The 18,084-nt window shown below is 43.5% G+C and overlaps 1 protein-coding gene across 3 annotated transcripts in view; it reads left to right on the top strand.

Annotated features, from left to right (window-relative positions):
- Positions 1–18,084, top strand: part of IQSEC3 (IQ motif and Sec7 domain ArfGEF 3) — a 3,183,686-nt gene that overhangs the window by 890,320 nt on the left and 2,275,282 nt on the right. The window lies entirely within an intron of this gene.

Here is an 18,084-nt window from a genome sequence, read left to right as displayed (position 1 = left end):
GTCAATGAGATGCAGTCATTACACACAGGCATCAATGAGATGCAGTCATTACACATAGGCATCAATGAGATGCAGTCATTACACACAGGCATCAATGAGATGCAGTAATTACACACAGGTGTCAATGAGATGCTGAAACAATGCAAAAGTACAGCTCCTTTTTTATGAAGCCTAAAATGGTGCTCACATGCTGAGAGATAAGCTGTACACCTAAGTGTACTTACTATGATGTAGAAGTATTTAAATGGTGACCACAACCTCAGACCTCCACATACACATGCCACACCTCAAAATGATCAGTGCTTCAACTATACAGCAGAAGGCAATAGCACTCAGCACACACATACAGATAAGCACATCTGGCAACCTGGCATATCTAGATTTCTGTCAGGTGAACTCAACATTATTAGGAATACTGTTTAGAAAGACAGAACATGGTTTAAAATAGCAGTATGAGACATGATATAAATGGCAAACAGTTACAGTACTGTTTGAGATGTTCTTGCCCCCTGCATGCCATATTCAGAGAGCTTAAGGCAGCTGTACATGGGTCATCATGGGTCATAGTGCCATGCCTGCACTGCTTACCAGTTTGGGCATATCAGTAGCCTCGGTCAGGAACTCTGCCAGTTCACACCAAACATCCTCCTTATGAAATGGCCCCATATGGCATCTCAGCAGTCTTTCCCTGACTTTTCCATGAAAGATATACATCACCTTTTTCCTCTTTACACACCAGGCAATCTCTTTCTCTGAGACACCCTCACCATGAATAATCAGTCAAACAAAATGGCAGCCTGCAATTTATGCTTTAAATCTGGATTTGAATTGCATATAGTGCACTTTGACATAGTGTGACTTGCTTATACCTGGGCTTCACAGATGACACCTCTGTACATGAATTACCTTGTGGAACATGCCAGTGAAATGGAGTGGAATGTGTGTATGGCATGCATCGTTCGTGGTCTTCATGGAAACAAAGCAATTGACAGACATAAAGGGAATATAGCCTCATTAGCATACATAAGGTGCACACTGGGACTTATTTGTGACTTTAGTTGCTGAGCCACAATCATAGATGCCAAAATGCACAGCAAGAAATAGTAGCAGCAGCAGTAATTAAGTAGCTGCAGCCCTACCTGGAGCACAGAAACAACCTTTCCATAGGAGGGAACCCAGTGGAGTTCCATAGATGTACTCAGTGATGAGGTAAGATGTATTTACTGGTGTCATACACATGTCAGCTATTGTCTGGGAATAGACCACGGTATATTGTTGAACTGCTGTTCTGTACAATGGCTGCCTGCAGCTTCTAACTGGATATAGGGGGTGCAACTGGTGTGTGTGTGTGTGTGTGTGTGTGTGTGTGTGTGTGTGTGTGTGTGTGTGTGTGTGTGTGTGTGTGTGTGTATATATATATATATATATATATATATATATATATATATATATATATATATATATCGAGAGAGAGAGAGAGAGGGTCAAATGAAAGACTGGGGGAGGGGGTTAAGACTTGTTCTCTGTTTTATATAAAGTGGCACATTGGGACTTGACTAAATCCACTGATCAGTTCTAAGTCAACCATACTGGAATCAACACTTGTTGAAAAGAGGCTTTGTTCACCAACTGTACTACAGTGTAGGACACAGTGGCCCATGATGTCACTGCTATGGTTGGGAAGACTCAAACAACACAGCAATATCAGAAGTGTACTTGATACAGTGAGCCTCAAAATGGCATGCAGCATAGCAGCGGACATGTCTGCAACTGAAGGTGTGCCACCTCCTACTTCAAATCAGGCAGATGATGAAGCATTCTTAGCATCCCTGCATGCGAAGATGAGGGTATGAGCATAACAACTGGAGAAATTGATACAGATTCTGGGAGTGGCTAAATCTTATGGATCTCAGAGGGAGAATAATCATAGTTGCTCTATAACAACAGTACACATAGAGATCATAAGGAGAACATAGATAACACTGTATATACATTCCCATGAGGATCACTAGTTCTACCAGTACAGGTACAGTGGCAGATCCAGGAATCTGCAAAAGGGGGGTGCAGTCTGGTCAGTTGACTACCATTGGTGGGTCCAGGAATTTGCAAAAGGGAGGGAGTAGTCTGAAAAGTACACCAATGTGGGGTGGAGGTGAGTGGAACACTGAGTGTTGAGGGGCTGTGGAAAGATCCTAAAGATGCTCTGACAGCACATATGACAAGACAGTAATATATATTCTGTTGCACATCATTGTGCTGTGGCTGTGGTAGTGGAGGTGACTCCTGCCCAACATACAGGAAATTTACAGATAGTGCCAGCTATTTCAAGGCATTCCCAGGTGAGACTTTGTTACTCATGGCAGGTCACAGACCCCACCCACCATGGCATAGTTTGCATAAGCATTATGATAGCCTAGCAAAGAGGCCCAGTGAAAGCGATATTACTTTGGCAAGTACCATAGCAAATACAAGCAATTTTGTAAGTAAATAAGAATCTCTGCAAAGCCATTGAATAACTAAACAAACACACACATGTACACACACACACACACACACACACACACACACACACACACACACACACACACACACACACACACACACACACGTAAGGAACAACATGTTATGGGGAAAAAAATCTGAAGAAGCAGATAGAGCACTTTAAACCCTTTTCCCTCTATTCAGTCTCCTATAGATTGCTGAGGGATGAGCTATACCTGGCTTACAAGGCATCCGCAAACCCAGCACCTATGAATCGCATACGTATTTGTAAGTCAAATAGTACCACAAATACAAGGTCTAGGGACCTGAATTTTTGTTTGTGATTTAAGTAGAACATGCTGGAAAGATAGCTGTATCCCCCCAGAGACTGCCCCTCCTATGGAACAGGCTTCCTATCCATGTGAAGCTGAGTTTGTCTATTACCCAGTTTAAGCATAACCTAGACAAGTGGATGGAGAATAAGACATTTACATCAGGCCTGGCACCCATGTCCCTTATGGACAGAGGTAGCTTATAACTGCCTGGCCCTCAATGTCTTATTTGGATTCAGAACATCATTATTCTTTTGGGAAAACTTGGCTAGGCTTAGAAAGCCCCCCAGGTTGTTAGCCTATTAACAGTCTATGAATCTATACTGTATCTTAGTTCAGTTACATGCTATTATGAAAATAAATGCAATCACTATAAAATATCACAGAGAAATGTAACACAGTACCTACTTTAATGTCATGCAGTATCAAATATAAATCAGAAGCACATACCTTGGGCTGAATCACTAAAAATGATATTTAATTTGTGCAAAAAATAACACTTACACTATCATTGGACAAAACTGAATGTGCCAAGGACTGGAATCCCCAAAATGTATCTGCCAAAAAAAAAGGCCAAAAAAGCAGCCAAAGAAAACACTTTTTAAATGTTTTTCCAGGGGGCAAGCCCCTCTGTACCCCATGATGTGGGGGGCAAGACCCCTACATCCCCAAACTTATATATACCTACTCCATCATCACTCTAATTCAAAGAAGGGTGAAATACCTGCTGACAGAATTCACAGACAGTGATTTCCTCTGGAGGAACTCTTAATTTCGGTGGGTTTAACCTCAGGCAACTGGCGCTCAAGACTTCAATTTTCACCCACCTGTAGGTCACTCAACAACACAAAAAGCTTTCCTCATCAGAACACAAACATGTCTTCTAACAGTTCAGGGCCAATAATTTTTATCAACAAACAGCCTCCACAGCTATTGTCTACCTGAAGTATCTGGTTTGACCCTTCCAGTATAAAAAAATAATTGCATTAATGTAAATTTTGTTTCACAGAAACAGTAATCACTACTTGTCTTCTAGCTTGTTTCACTGAAATACATCTCAGTCTTTCAAAATTAGAATTACAAGATCAAACAGCAGGGGCTTTGGCTCAGTCAGACACTCCCGGTCAACAAATGTAAAATAAATAAAATAAATAAATTTAATCCGTGGAAAGTCATTACACCCATTGCTTACTCACAGTGTCTGGTTACACTAATGTATTTTTCACAAACAGTAGTGACAGCTTGTACTCTCGCTTGTTTCAGCCAAATATACTTTACACCTTAAAAGCTGGAATTAAAACAACAAAACACAAGGGACAATCATTTCATCTGCAAAACAACTCCATGCCTATATTCTACCTAAAGTATCTACTTCGACCCTGACAGAATTAAAAATAATAATAGTTTCATTAATGTATTTTTGTTGCAAAGAAGAAGTAGTCACACCTTGTCTTCTAGCTTGCTTCACCCAAATACACATTAGTTTTTAAAGCCAGAATTACAAAAAATAAACAGTCCCCCATATTCAGCAAGCCCTGCACGGTGTACAGGAACAGAGCAGGAGCTCCTGGAGGCAATATGGCCACTGTGAGATCCAGGAATAAGCTGCAGGGACGTGCACGAGCGCTCCTGCACGGACACAGCTTCTGTATGCAAATTACCCCATTTGCAGGTAAAAACCATGCAAATGAGGTGAATTTGCAATCCAGGAAGCTGTCAGATGGCTGTGCAGGACTTGTGTAGTGTGCAGAAATGTCCGAGTACATTTTTGCAAACTACAAAATGGAGCCATGACAGCTCCAAATGAAGTGTGTATATCATGTGGAAACCATGAGTTGCAAAAATAAAAACAATTACTTTTATTCTTTTAAGCCGATTTCAGTTGTTTAAGCATAGGGCAGCGGCGAACAAATGGGATCGGGCCGAAAATATAAAAAATAACCTGAAATAAGCATTCCAACCAAAATCACTATTTTGCCATTATACTCAATGGCAGGCAGAAGACAACATGGCTAGCGAATAGTGGTTGCTAAGGGGGAAGGCTCGGTGTGGGATCTGTAACTATGCATTAGTAGGCAATCCTATGCAAATGAGAGGAGTGATACTGAATCCCAGATTTCCCCTCATTGCTAGCCAGCACCCAACAGTGTAAGTGCAGGAATAGCATGGTTCAAGCCTAAGAATTAGCTGACTTCATAGGGGTGTGTGTCAGGCATACTGTAAGCGTATTGGAGCCCTGTGGCTCGGGTTTGCCCTTAGCTTAGAAGAACTAAGCAAGGGGGTGTGTCTGAGGCTGCCTAGCACTCCAGGTTTTAAAGGAAAAAAAAGTAAAGCAGGAAATAGCAGCTCTGTGCACATTTGAGCACTGTGTTTGAGCGGCGAGCCCCCAGGTTTAAACAGGAAGGCAGTGGGAAGGGAAAACAGCAGTAGGAAGATAATCAAGGAGAACTAGCATAGCTGGCAGGTGAAATGTATCAGAATCACCCAGTTACACAGGCAGCAGCCCAGCCTAGCCCAGAACACTACTATAAACTATGCAAACACCTTTCCCTCTGTTTTTTCCCACATACACTACACCACCGGTGTATACAAGTGGGGAAATTTTAACAAACAAAAACAACAAAATGATAGGGGCTGCAGCAGCTATCATACATCAACATGTGGAAGAGGCTGAGGGTGGTGAGGATGAGAACGCTGTCGACCAACCCACAGTGAGGAGATGGAGAAGAGTGTGCAGACCCAGGGTAACCTACCGGGGGCTACATGAGCTGGAGATAGTGGAGCATTATAGGGTGGACAGGGACCTCCTACAGCAAATTGTTGAGCTGTGCTGGCCATGCCTGACACACAGAACTAACAGTGGGGAACCCATCCCAGTGGATACCAAGGTATGTGTAGGCCTAAGAATACTAGCCACAGGTACTCTCCAAAGGCCAACTGGGGATATCATGGGGATCTCACAGGCATCAGCATCCAGGGTACTCCACCAGTTCCTGGATGCCATGTCATCACATGTCGGTGAGCACGTATATTTTCCCAACACCTGTGAGGCGTTAGCCAGGAATATGCATATCTTCCACCAAATAGCAGAATACCCTGAGGTAGTGGGTGCTATAGACTGCACGCATATATGCATCAAAGCACCACCCAGTGAGCAGGGTAGGGTCTACATCAACCACAAGGGCTTCCCCTCCATCAACTGCCAGGTCATGTGCGATGCCCAGGGCATTATAATGAATGTGTGTGCTGGCTGCCCTGGAAGCTGTTATGACTCCCACATCTGGCATCTGATAGCGCTGAACCAGAGATTTGCCAATGGGGACATCCCTTACGGTCACCTAGTGGGGGATGCTGGTTACGCACTGGAGCCGTGGCTGATGACACCCATCAGAAATGCACACACACCCGAACAAGAACAACATAATGAGGCACATACACAGACCAGAATTATAACAGAGCATGTGTTTGGGATGCTCAAGTCACAGTTCCGGTACATGGACACATCTGGTGGAGCCTTGCAGTACTCACCAGCTACATGTACTCAAATTGTCATCGTATGTGCCATGCTACACAATATGATCCTGTGGAAACAGGTGCAGCAGGAAAAGCATGGGGCAGAGCCACACAGCCCCCCACCATTGCCAAGGTCTGCACAGGCACAAAGTGACTCGGCAGAGAAACGACCTGAGCCTGCTCCAGTAGGCAGAAGGTGGTGTGCCCAGTATGCCCTGGCCTTGGCAAAGAGGCAACTCCTAGCGCATACACTGACACAGTAGGGACCCAGGGAATGACACCGCTCTCTGACTCACACATACAGTAAAAGGGATGCTAAACATGACACTACCTGTGCTCAACCATGTACAGGGAGTGTACTATGTACATCTGACATAGGCAGCCCTCCAGCACCATCCTCAATACTGGCACATCCATAAGGTAAGTCACTCTTCCTACCAATTGCTGAATGGAGTAGTATGTGTTGTTACTTGAATCTATGGTATGGATGTGAGCATGCAAGGGAATTGAGTGGCTGAATGGGATGCCAGCAAATAGTAGACACCTATAGTGGCAGCAGGAGATCTGTAACAAATATTGGTGTCACCATAGTAGCCAGTACTACACATGGTGACAAAACCCACTGCAGGAAATGTGCTGGGCCACATGTGTATCCATATGACACACGCATGCCAGTCAAGGAGGCTCACTTACCCAACAACAGTCTCAGCCAGCAGGACATTTGTAGACAAACATGAACAAAGGCTGTGCCGAGGCCTCTGATTGATGGTTATGGATAACCTCCCCCCAGGCCTACACAGATTGACTACAAGAGGTCAGGCAGTGGGATGTTAGCTCTGAAGGGTAAGAAGTCAGAAACCAAAATGTAGGTCAATCAAACCTATGACCTGTAGCACACTAATATGCCTCTAGTTATCATGATAGGTTAGAATACAGAATTAAATGGAGTACGTGACATACCAGTACAGTCATACCAAATGAGTACAAATGTCATGTCTGCCTCCCCCCAATCCTTTGTAGAAATGTAGTAACAGTCTGGTGTGCCTCTCCTATCCGATTTAGACATGTAGTAACAGTCAGGTGTGCCCCCCAATCCTACGTAGAAATGTAGTAACACTCAGGTGTAACCCCCCATTCCTATTTAGACACATAGTAACACACAGGTGTGCCCCCCCAGTCCTATGTAGAAATGTAGTAACAATCAGGTTCGCCCCCCCCCAATCCGATGTAGAAATGTAGTTACAGTCAGGTGTGCCCCCCCAAATCCTGTGTAGAAATGTAGTAACAGTCAGGTGTGCCCCCCATTCCTATGTAGACACATAGTGACACACAGATGTACCCTCAATCCTATGTAGAAATGTAGTAACAGTCAGGTGTGCCCCCCATTCATATGTAGACACATAGTAACACACAGGTGTGCCCCCAAATCCTATGTAGAAATGTAGTAATGGTCAGGTGTGCCCCCCAGTCCTATGTAGACACGTAGTAACACACAGGTGTGCCCCCCATCTTATGTAGAAATGTAGTAACATGCATATGTAGGTATAATAATAGTGGAGCACAGATTACCTGAGCTGGCCAAGGTAGCAGGATAGATTGTTGCATGTGTACAATATGCAGGTCTGCGTGTTTTAGGTTGGTGTGTGTTGTATATTGTGTGAAAGTGGTCAGTATGTATGCATGGTGAGGTTTGCCCTGGTGGCCATTGCCCAGTACTGCTGATGACAGGGCCAAGTCCTCACAACTGCAATGCCAAACACAATGCTTCCCAGTATAACACATTCTAGCAGTAAGCCATTGTAAATGTTTGGAAGTAATATGTAACACCATCTGAAAGATGGACATGGCATGACTGTTGGGCCAGATATACAAACAGTACACATGGGGAGTATGCTAGACAGACAGTGTATAATATGTAACTGTCAAATGGACACACCCTTGGAATTGTACATACAGGTTTGCAGCACATTATCTGGGATTGTAGTAGGGAATACCGATTTCATCTGGCCAAACACTGGCAGACCACAAAGGTCATAGGAATGATGTATTGAGAAACAGTTGATGTCCCTGCACAAGCCAGCATAAGTGAAATGCCCCATGCATATATGTGAGTCAGATGCAAGTAGTGTCCATAGCACACATGCACCCAGCTCACCCAAACACCACCCACAGGTACCTCTCTGGACTTATCCCTGCTTTTGGGAATGAGTACAATATGTCCCCACCTGTGTATGGCAATAGCGAAAGAATGCAGCATGCAGAACAGGTGTCCCATGCAGGTGTGTCCCCAGCTGTAAGCAGCACCCTGCCAGTATCCACACCACTGGATCAATACTGACAGAAAGTATTGGCATGAACACCTAGCACACCTACCCTGTCACCCCAGGGGAATATACTGTATTGCAGTCTGGGACTGTAGGACTGACAGAATGCAACGGCCTGCTACAGCTGGCCTGCATCACTACCAAATGCCTACAGTCCTCTACCAAAGGCCTGTGTCTCACCCATACTGCCAATGTATGTTATGTCATGGACTCCCAAATAACAACATAACACAGTCCACACATCCCATATGCAATGCCACGTGGACAAACCACAGTAACATGTCCACCATGTCCTACTGCATGAACTGTGGACAAACACCAATATACTGCTGTGATGAGTTGATAACTATATGGAAAGTATCAGAGAATGTTCGCATAATGTATGGCAGAGGATAAAATAATAGAGGGGGTGGGAGCATGGGTAGCATGGAGTGTGTGAAGTCCAAAACACAGCTGTGTGCACATACTATCCCTGGCTCCAAACAGAAGAATGGGTGGCTACAACCCTGCTCGTAAACCATAATATGTAGGGGTAATGTCCTGAATTATGACCCCTGCCTCTGGGTAACCTGTGTGAATCTGTACAGCTGTGAGGTATTGTCACAGCAAGATAAGGCCATACTGTCACGTTGATGGATGTACAAGTATGGGATCCTCTGCCTCCACTGTATCAAGGTGCTAAACCAGTTACACAGACTCAGCAGCAAGTGTCTGCAGCTCCCCCTCCAGAATGGCATGAGTGTGCTAGAATGTGTAGGCGTTTGACCACAATACTGAACACAGCTGCATTCACCCTGTATTCCCCAGGACATCACTGCAAGAAAATATCTCTAACTGACAGTACTTGATGACATAAACATCACAGTGTATAACAGTACATGTCTGAATATCTCTGCCAACATCAGGACCATGTAGCAGAAGCAGCACAGACACAGTTACCTACAGTAACCCACCATCCTTTGCCCATTTTGATCCCATATTGTCAACTGATCTACAGATATCCTACAGAAACAGTTTGCTAGCTGTAGGTGTAGAACACAAAAGTCTGCACTGGAGTACAATCTACCTGGAATAGATTCATACATTCAATACAGAAGGTCATACTGGGCATGCTCCCACACTTAAAGAAATGAAGCCCATGTCTGGCAGCAACAGTGAATGATACATATCTGACAGTTGCAGATGTCAGTGCATACACTCCTCAGTATGCACCAGCCATGCTTTGCACACACATTGGATAGGAATACACACATATATCCAAGGACAACACACTATAATATGCCAAAAGTACACATACATAGATGTGTGGAAGAGAGTGACAGTGACAAAGAGCCTTCCATCATGAGGACTGTCCCACCCATCACATAGCCAATTGGCTACAACCACATGATGTGTAAATGTCACTCACTATAGATGTTTGCCTCTGGAATCCCTCAGCATTATAGACTCTGTGGTGCTAGTGCTAACTGTGCAAAATGACTATACAAAGCAGTAGTCATCTAGCAGTTGTATACATGTACCTGTGGAATATATACCTGTGTGTGTCTGAGTGTGGTGTGTCTACCTCTAAATGAATGGATTATGGCCCAAGCATACACACTGCCCGCCCCATTGCCCTACTATGGCAAGCCTGCTGATGTCTTCACCTTGAAGTACACCTTTAGGGATGTAGTAGCCCATTAATCTCTGTGGCGCATCCTGTAACTGTGTAATGCTGTACTGTAATGTAGTAGTTAGGTAGGAGTTCTAATCCCAGATGTGGCAACTGTGTGTGTGTGTTTGCTTGTGTAGGGATTAATGCTTTTTAGGCTAGTCACACTCACTACAATTTCAAATGGCCTACTTTGGCATGCCTGCTGATGTCATTAACTTTAAAATACACCTTTGGGGAAGAAATAGCCCAGTAATCTCTGTGGCGCATCCTATAACTGTGTAATGATGTAGTGTGATAAACAAGTTAGGCAAGAGTTCTATTCCCAGACATGGCCAGTGTGGATGTTTGTGTGTGTTAGTTTGTCTGTATAGGGAACAATACTTTTGAGGCCATTCACAGTCATTACAACCTCCAGTGCCCTTCTTTGGCAAACCTGCTGATGTCATTCACTTTGAAATACAACTTTGGGGAAGGTGTAGCCCAGTAATCTCCATGGTGTGTCCTATAACTGTGTAATGCTGTAGTGTGATAAACTAGTTAGGTAGGAGTTATATTCCCAGACATGGCAAGTGCGGATGTTTATGCGTTTGTTTGTCTGTGTAGGGAGCAATGCTTTTGAAGCCATTCACAGTTACTACAACCTCCATTGTCCTTCTTTGGCAAGCATGCTGATGTAATTCACCTTGAAATACACCTTTGGGGAAGGGGTAGCCCAGTAATCTCCGTGTCACATGCTATAACTGCATAATGCTGTAGTGTGATGTACTAGTTAGGTAGAAGTTCCAATCCCAGACATGGCAACTGTGAGACTTGGTGTGTGTGTGTGTGTGTGTGTGTGTGTGTGTGTGTGTGTGTGTGTGTGTGTGTGTGTGTGTGTGTGTGTGTGTGTGTGTGTGTGTGTTTGTCATTCGTATTGTGTGTGGAGGTGGCTGTGTACTAGGTACCTAGTTAGGTAGGAGTTATATTCCCAGACATGGCAAGTGTGTTTGCCTGTGTAGGGAGCAATGTTTTTGAGGCCATTCACAGTCAATATAACCTCCATTGCCCTACTTTGGCAAGCCTGCTGATGTCATTCATTTTGAAATACACCTTTGGGGAAGAACTAGCCTGGTAATCTCCATGGTGCATCCTTTAACAGCGTAATGCTGTAGTGTGATATACTAGTTTAGTAGAGGGTTCTATTCCCAGACATGGCAAGTGTGGATCATTGTCTGTGTAGGGAGCAATGCTTTTGAGCCCATTCACAGTCAATACAACCCCCATTGCCCTACTTTGGCAAGCCTGCTGATGTCATTCACTTTGAAATACACCTTTGGGGAAGGGGTAGCCTATGTGGTGCATCCTATAACTGTGTAATGCTGTAGTGTGATAAACTAGTTAGGTAGGAGTTCTATTCCCAGCCATGGCAAGTTTGTGCGTGTGCTTGTTTGTGTAGGGAGCAATGCTTTTGAGGCCATTCACAATCAATACAAACATCATTGGCCTACTTTGGCAAGCCTGCTGATGTCATTCACTTTGAAATACACCTTTGGGGAAGGAGTACCCAGTAATCTATGTGGTGCATCCTATAGCAGCGTAATGCTGTAGTGTGATATACTAGTTCGGTAGGTGTTCTATTTCCTGACATGTCTGTATAGGGAACAGTGCTTTTGAGGCCATTCACAGTCATTACAACCTCCAGTGCCCTTCTTTGGCAAACCTGCTGATGTCATTCACTTTGAAATACAACTTTGTGGAAGGTGTAGCCCAGTAATCTCCATGGTGTGTCCTATAACTGTGTAATGCTGTAGTGTGATAAACTAGTTAGGTAGGAGTTATATTCCCAGACATGGCAAGTGCGGATGTTTATGCGTTTGTTTGTCTGTGTAGGGAGCAATGCTTTTGAAGCCATTCACAGTCACTACAACCTCCATTGTCCTTCTTTTGCAAGCATGCTGATGTAATTCACCTTGAAATACACCTTTGGGGAAGGGGTAGCCCAGTAATCTCTGTGTCGTGTGCTATAACTGCATAATGCTGTAGTGTGATGTACTAGTTAGGTAGAAGTTCCAATCCCAGACATGGCAACTGTGAGACTTGGTGTGTGTGTGTGTGTGTGTGTGTGTGTGTGTGTGTGTGTGTGTGTGTGTGTGTGTGTGTGTGTGTGTGTTTGTCATTCATATTGTGTGTAGAGGTGGCTGTGAGTGTGAAACAACTGGACTGATTGTGGAGCGGGTTTTGCAAATTTCTTATATGGGGGGCCTATTATATGTCACAATGTCCATCTTACAAGGATAACAGATGTCAAACAGCAGAGAGGCTGGGTTTGCCAATTTATACCCCTACATGTGACATCAAGGCCTGGTGAACAAATTAAGCAACCCTTGTATTACCCAGAGAACACTCTCAACCCATGTCTCATACACAAACACACTTGTCTAGGCAACAACCACTTTGTTGGTAGTTCCCTGCATATTGCCCACAGATAATAACCAAGGTGTGATTGCAGCAGACTACAGATGGCATGGCACCCTGTTCAGTACAATGGGCACATAATTGCAGACAGTGCATCTTCACTATGTTCCCCACTGGATGCCTGCAACAACTGTAGTGCCATCAAATGTGACCCACAAAGGACATACTATGCCTTAAACACGTGCCCTGTATGGACAGATGCCACTGACACCAGGGAATACCTGTATCATGCTGTCAATGTAGGTGCAGGGGCAACCTGGTGTCCATTGCCAGTTCCCACCACATGAGGCCAGGAGTGGCGCATCTGATGATAACAATGTGTGTGCACAACATGGCCCAGACACCCCAGGTACAGTTCCACATGTCACAGAACATGCATGTGGGACGTATGCACATCCCAGACTCTGTCCATGTCATGGACTATAGAACACATACATGGCAAGCATTGCATAGCACTGGCCACACACAATAGTAACCCAAATGACTGAATGATGAATACAGTACCTACCTGTGTGGGTCAATCTAGACACTAAACCCCTGAGCCACACTGCAGACCATTGTCATGTGGCCTGATGCCAATGTATAACCTTCACCTAGCCTTGTACAGACCACTACACACCTGTGAATCAATGCACCCATGCATGTCAGTACTGGCACCCTGTGTCTGTGTGTGTGGAGTATAATGCTTTTGACCCCATTCACACTCACTACAACTCCCATTGGCCTACTGAAGTATGCCATCTGATGTCAAGGCACCTTCACATACCCTTTGCTCATATATCATCCAGATAACCCCTATGGTGCATGTGATACCTGCGTATTACTGTATTGTGGCAAACTAGTTAGTTAGGAAGTCTATTCCTGACCCTGCCAACTGTGTTAATGTGTGTGAGTCCCTGAGGGAGTGTGACTGTGTCGACGTTGACACCTGGTCATGTGGGCAGGCACATGTACTACACCTACCTTATCACTCCTATATCACTGTTGCAGGTGTCTCTCACCATCAAATATACCTTTGGACAGCTCCCCAACATGTAAGCCATGTGGTGCATGCAATAACTGTATAGACATGCGATAGCAATGCATAGTCAGTCAGGGGTTTGAAACCCTGTACTCGTAAGTGTGTGACACAAACATGGTTTTACTCTCCCACCCCTCCCTGACTTACTTTGTCTCTGTCTGTCTCACTCCCTCTCTGGTGGATTTGGAGAAGTGCACCTGCTTTGCTTAGGCAGTAGCTTGTGTTTTGTAAGTGATGCTCGTGATCAGCTGGTGGCCTCTGCATGAATTGCAATTCCCCTCTATCTGATTGCATGTGGAACAACTGTGGTAACATTCCCATAGCCAATTACATGGAAACACACTCCAGTATCTAGAAACATCATGTGGGTGTTGGGCCTTTTCATTCACCGTGAGCAGGACCTCATGTTGGTGTTTGGCAAGCAGCATCACAGATGGTATTAAGATTTACCACTAACAACATACACTGTGGAGACAGGCCAACAAACAGGAGGGGGATGAGCCAGACATGACTATAGAATGTAAGTATTGCTCTTTTGCATTTGGAATAATGTTGGTTTAACAGGGTGTGTGGATATGGCTAATCTACATGAATTAATACCTGTCACAACAGTGTTATGTGTTTGAGGAAACTCCCACCTGTAGGGATATCTGCAGACTGGGTAGTGTTTGGGGTCTTATGTTTTTTGTGTTACTCACAGATCACCTATCTTAGAACTGCAGAAGCATAGTCTGAGGATTGCAGTCAGTACATGGTGACAGCCATGAGAGTGACTGACTTCATATCCCTCATAGGACATATGTCACAACAAACCCTGATACATCAGTAAATGTATGAGGATATTACAGCAACATGCCAATATTGGCCCAGTGTTTGTGGCCCAGCCACAAGTCTGTCAACCTTTGTACATATGTCATGTAGTAATAGGTGCATATGTTCTGTACACCATTATTTATACACCATTATTTATTGACATCATACCTGATAACAAGCCAGTCAGATATCAGACTTCTAGACATGTTATGTATAGTAGGAGTTATTTCTGAGGACATAACCTGGGCATTCTGCAGCTGTGTGTACAGTACTGGGGTCTGTGTACTTATGGTGACTGTCGACAGTATGTATTACGAGTACGTACCTAGGCTTGTGCATAGACTGTGGTAGATGCCATTATTCTTGGTTCTGTTCTATCTGATGTTACATGCTGCTACAGTGTATGGTACTCTGTTGGCTCACATGTGTGTAGGGCCAAACACACACGTGTCCCATACCACAGACAGGCATTGGACCACACTGTGTCAAGACTCAGTTTATGTAGGGTTAGTGTGTGAGTGGCACATATGAGGATGGTGTTTATCAGACAGTCCATATAGTGTCATATTAAGCTTGCGTATCATATGTGGCTGTGTTCACATTGGTTGTGGGTGTGCACTTTCTCACATGTGTCTGTTACTCTGTGCTGTGACATGCCTGTAGAGTTTGCTATATTTGTAGGAACATGTGTATTCCCCCATACAAAATGTAGTCCAGTGTTGTGGCAGCCTGCCTGTAGTTTGCACAGTGCTTTGTTACATGCCTAGCAGCTTAGTGTAATTACCCAGTGTGCTGTTATGTTCAGATATTTGCAAGACATACTGCTGCAGGCCACCATAATTGTTGTGTATTTCCGACAAAGCAGTGGGATTCTGTACAGATGTATGTCACTAACTAATGGGTAGCATGTGGCCATGTGACTTCTGCACCACTAGGTATTATGTGTCAGGACAGATAGGCGTGTGTGAATGCATAAACTGTGTGGGCATATGTAGTCCAGTATTTACATGATATACACATGTACATGGCTGTTAACATCCACATTGTCAGGCTTGGTCCACATGTCTCGCACAAAGGGGATCTGTGTACACCTCTGGACTGACCACAGAGTGCCAGACTGTCCACATATATTTGTCATATCTCTGCTGTAGTCCACAGGATCATTACTGTGCTATCAGTGGTACTGTACTATGATGTCCTTAGGATGTCTGTCAGTAACCGATGGCATACATGTCAAAAGCAGATGTGACCTCCCACACACATGTCTGTTAAGACAACCCCTGTTAAAGTAGCAACAGTCTACATATATACCTGCAATACATACATGACATTCTCTTGCACTAAGAGGTTGAGACTATTGGTGCTGCTGTAGGACTCCACTCCATGTTCTGGATATATGGTAAACATATATATATATATATATATATATATATATATATATATATATATATATACACATATATATATATATATATATATATATATAGATATATACATATATATATATATATATATATATATATATATATATATATGCACACACACACACACACATATATATATATATATATATATATATGTATGTATATATATATATATATATATATATATATATATATATATATATATATACACAGTTATATATGTCTACACATATACAGATATATAGATATATATGCACATATAGTTATGGATATCTACATATAGATTGACATAAATAGGTGTATATCTGTTTAGATATGTATGCTCATATAGTTATAAATATCTACATATATATCAACATAAATAGGTATATCTTTACATATAGGCTATACATACACACACACACACACACACACACACACACGCATGCACACACACACACACATATATATATATATATATATATATATATATATATATATGATGCACTATACAGATATGTAGAAATACATACATATGAATATGTGTATGTACATGTAGACATATATCTACATATGTATATATCCATATCCTTGTCATGTGTACACATTACTGTTGTGTATACCTTCCCAGATGTATCACACCATATGTATCTGATATGTGTATATTTAGATTTAACAACATATGTGATGCAACAGTAATATCACTAACAAGTACTATACAATTGTGGAAGTCCTAACAATTGCTCAATACTATTCAATATGTGTACTGAGAGATATATTGGAAAAACAACAACTGTCTTCGCAGCTGTCATGGCGTAGTGGTTAACTGTTGTGACTATAGTGTACAGGGTCCTGGGTTCAAGATCTGCATGGGCTGTTTATTTTGTTGCTGGGCAGAACAAGGGCTGCTGGATACAGAGTGATTAAGGCACTTTTGAGCAGCTTTAAATGTGTTTGTGCAGGTTCGCATGAAGTTAAGCAGTGCTAAGGTACAGATAAACGTACGGCGCTTACACCATGTAGGCTTCACTTACCAGTGTGCAAATGTGCTCAGCTGTTATATTGTAGCAATGCTGAGACCTGCAAAGCATGGCTCAGCCCTGGTAACCAGTGCTCACATCCCAGTCTGATAACATAGCAGGGTAATGACATCTGTAATAAGTGTATGTAATGCCATATACAAAACATGCGTCTATGTGCCGTCATTACAGTAGCAAGGGGTTTGAGTGTCATGTCTGGGACACTCGAGTATATAAGACCTGTATATCACTTTTATCCATTTGAATGTGCTACATACAAGGGTAGTAACCCAGGTTACGTGCTATCACACCGGTATGTAGTGTATCATGCTGTTACTACTGTTGACAGTGCTTTCCCAGGCAAGAGTAGATTGCTAAATGTAGTACTGGCAACAAGCAACCTTGCAGGCATAGCTGGACTCTGAGGCCTCACTTTCATGTTCCTGGTGTGTGAGCTGTGTCACAGTATATATCCCCTACTGGATAATGATCTGCCATGTGGAAAGTAACTGTAGACTACTGTCTGTACAGCACATGTCAGTGAGGGCTTCCAACATGTAGTAATGGCACATATTGGTATCAGATGTCTATCTGTCGACACATAGCTAGTTGCCAAGATGATGTCTGTCAGTCCCTGTACAGATGTGCAGATGGCACGTATCCAGCTTGGATACGTACAGTCAACCTATGCTTGACTGACACTGACATGTCTGCCCAGCTGTGTTATAAATGGCACAGCTAGGACACAACACCCTGTATGCACCACATGTAACGGGTACCTCCACTACACTACCACAGTCAACAGGACATGCTTGGGTACAGGTCTCCATCACAGACACTAACCATGTGTTGTAATACGTTGCATACATGTCATCTGGATCACCTCAGTGGCCATTTGCAGGAGGCACCCAGAGGATTGGCTGATGCATGTCACTCTCACCCTGAGGGTCACCACAGTGGTGTCTGTCAATAGATTGCCTGCTGGCACATGGCAGGTTGCATGATACCACTGTACACACATCCCCTACACATCCCATCTCTCCATGGACAATAGCCAGGTACACACCTAT

This window comes from Protopterus annectens, chromosome 11.part0 (assembly GCF_019279795.1).
Source record: "Protopterus annectens isolate FY-2018-M chromosome 11.part0, PAN1.0, whole genome shotgun sequence".
In the NCBI taxonomy this organism is placed as follows: domain Eukaryota; kingdom Metazoa; phylum Chordata; order Ceratodontiformes; family Protopteridae; genus Protopterus; species Protopterus annectens.
The sequence above is the reverse complement of the archived record's forward strand: the minus strand, read 5'-3'. Positions and strand labels throughout refer to the sequence as shown.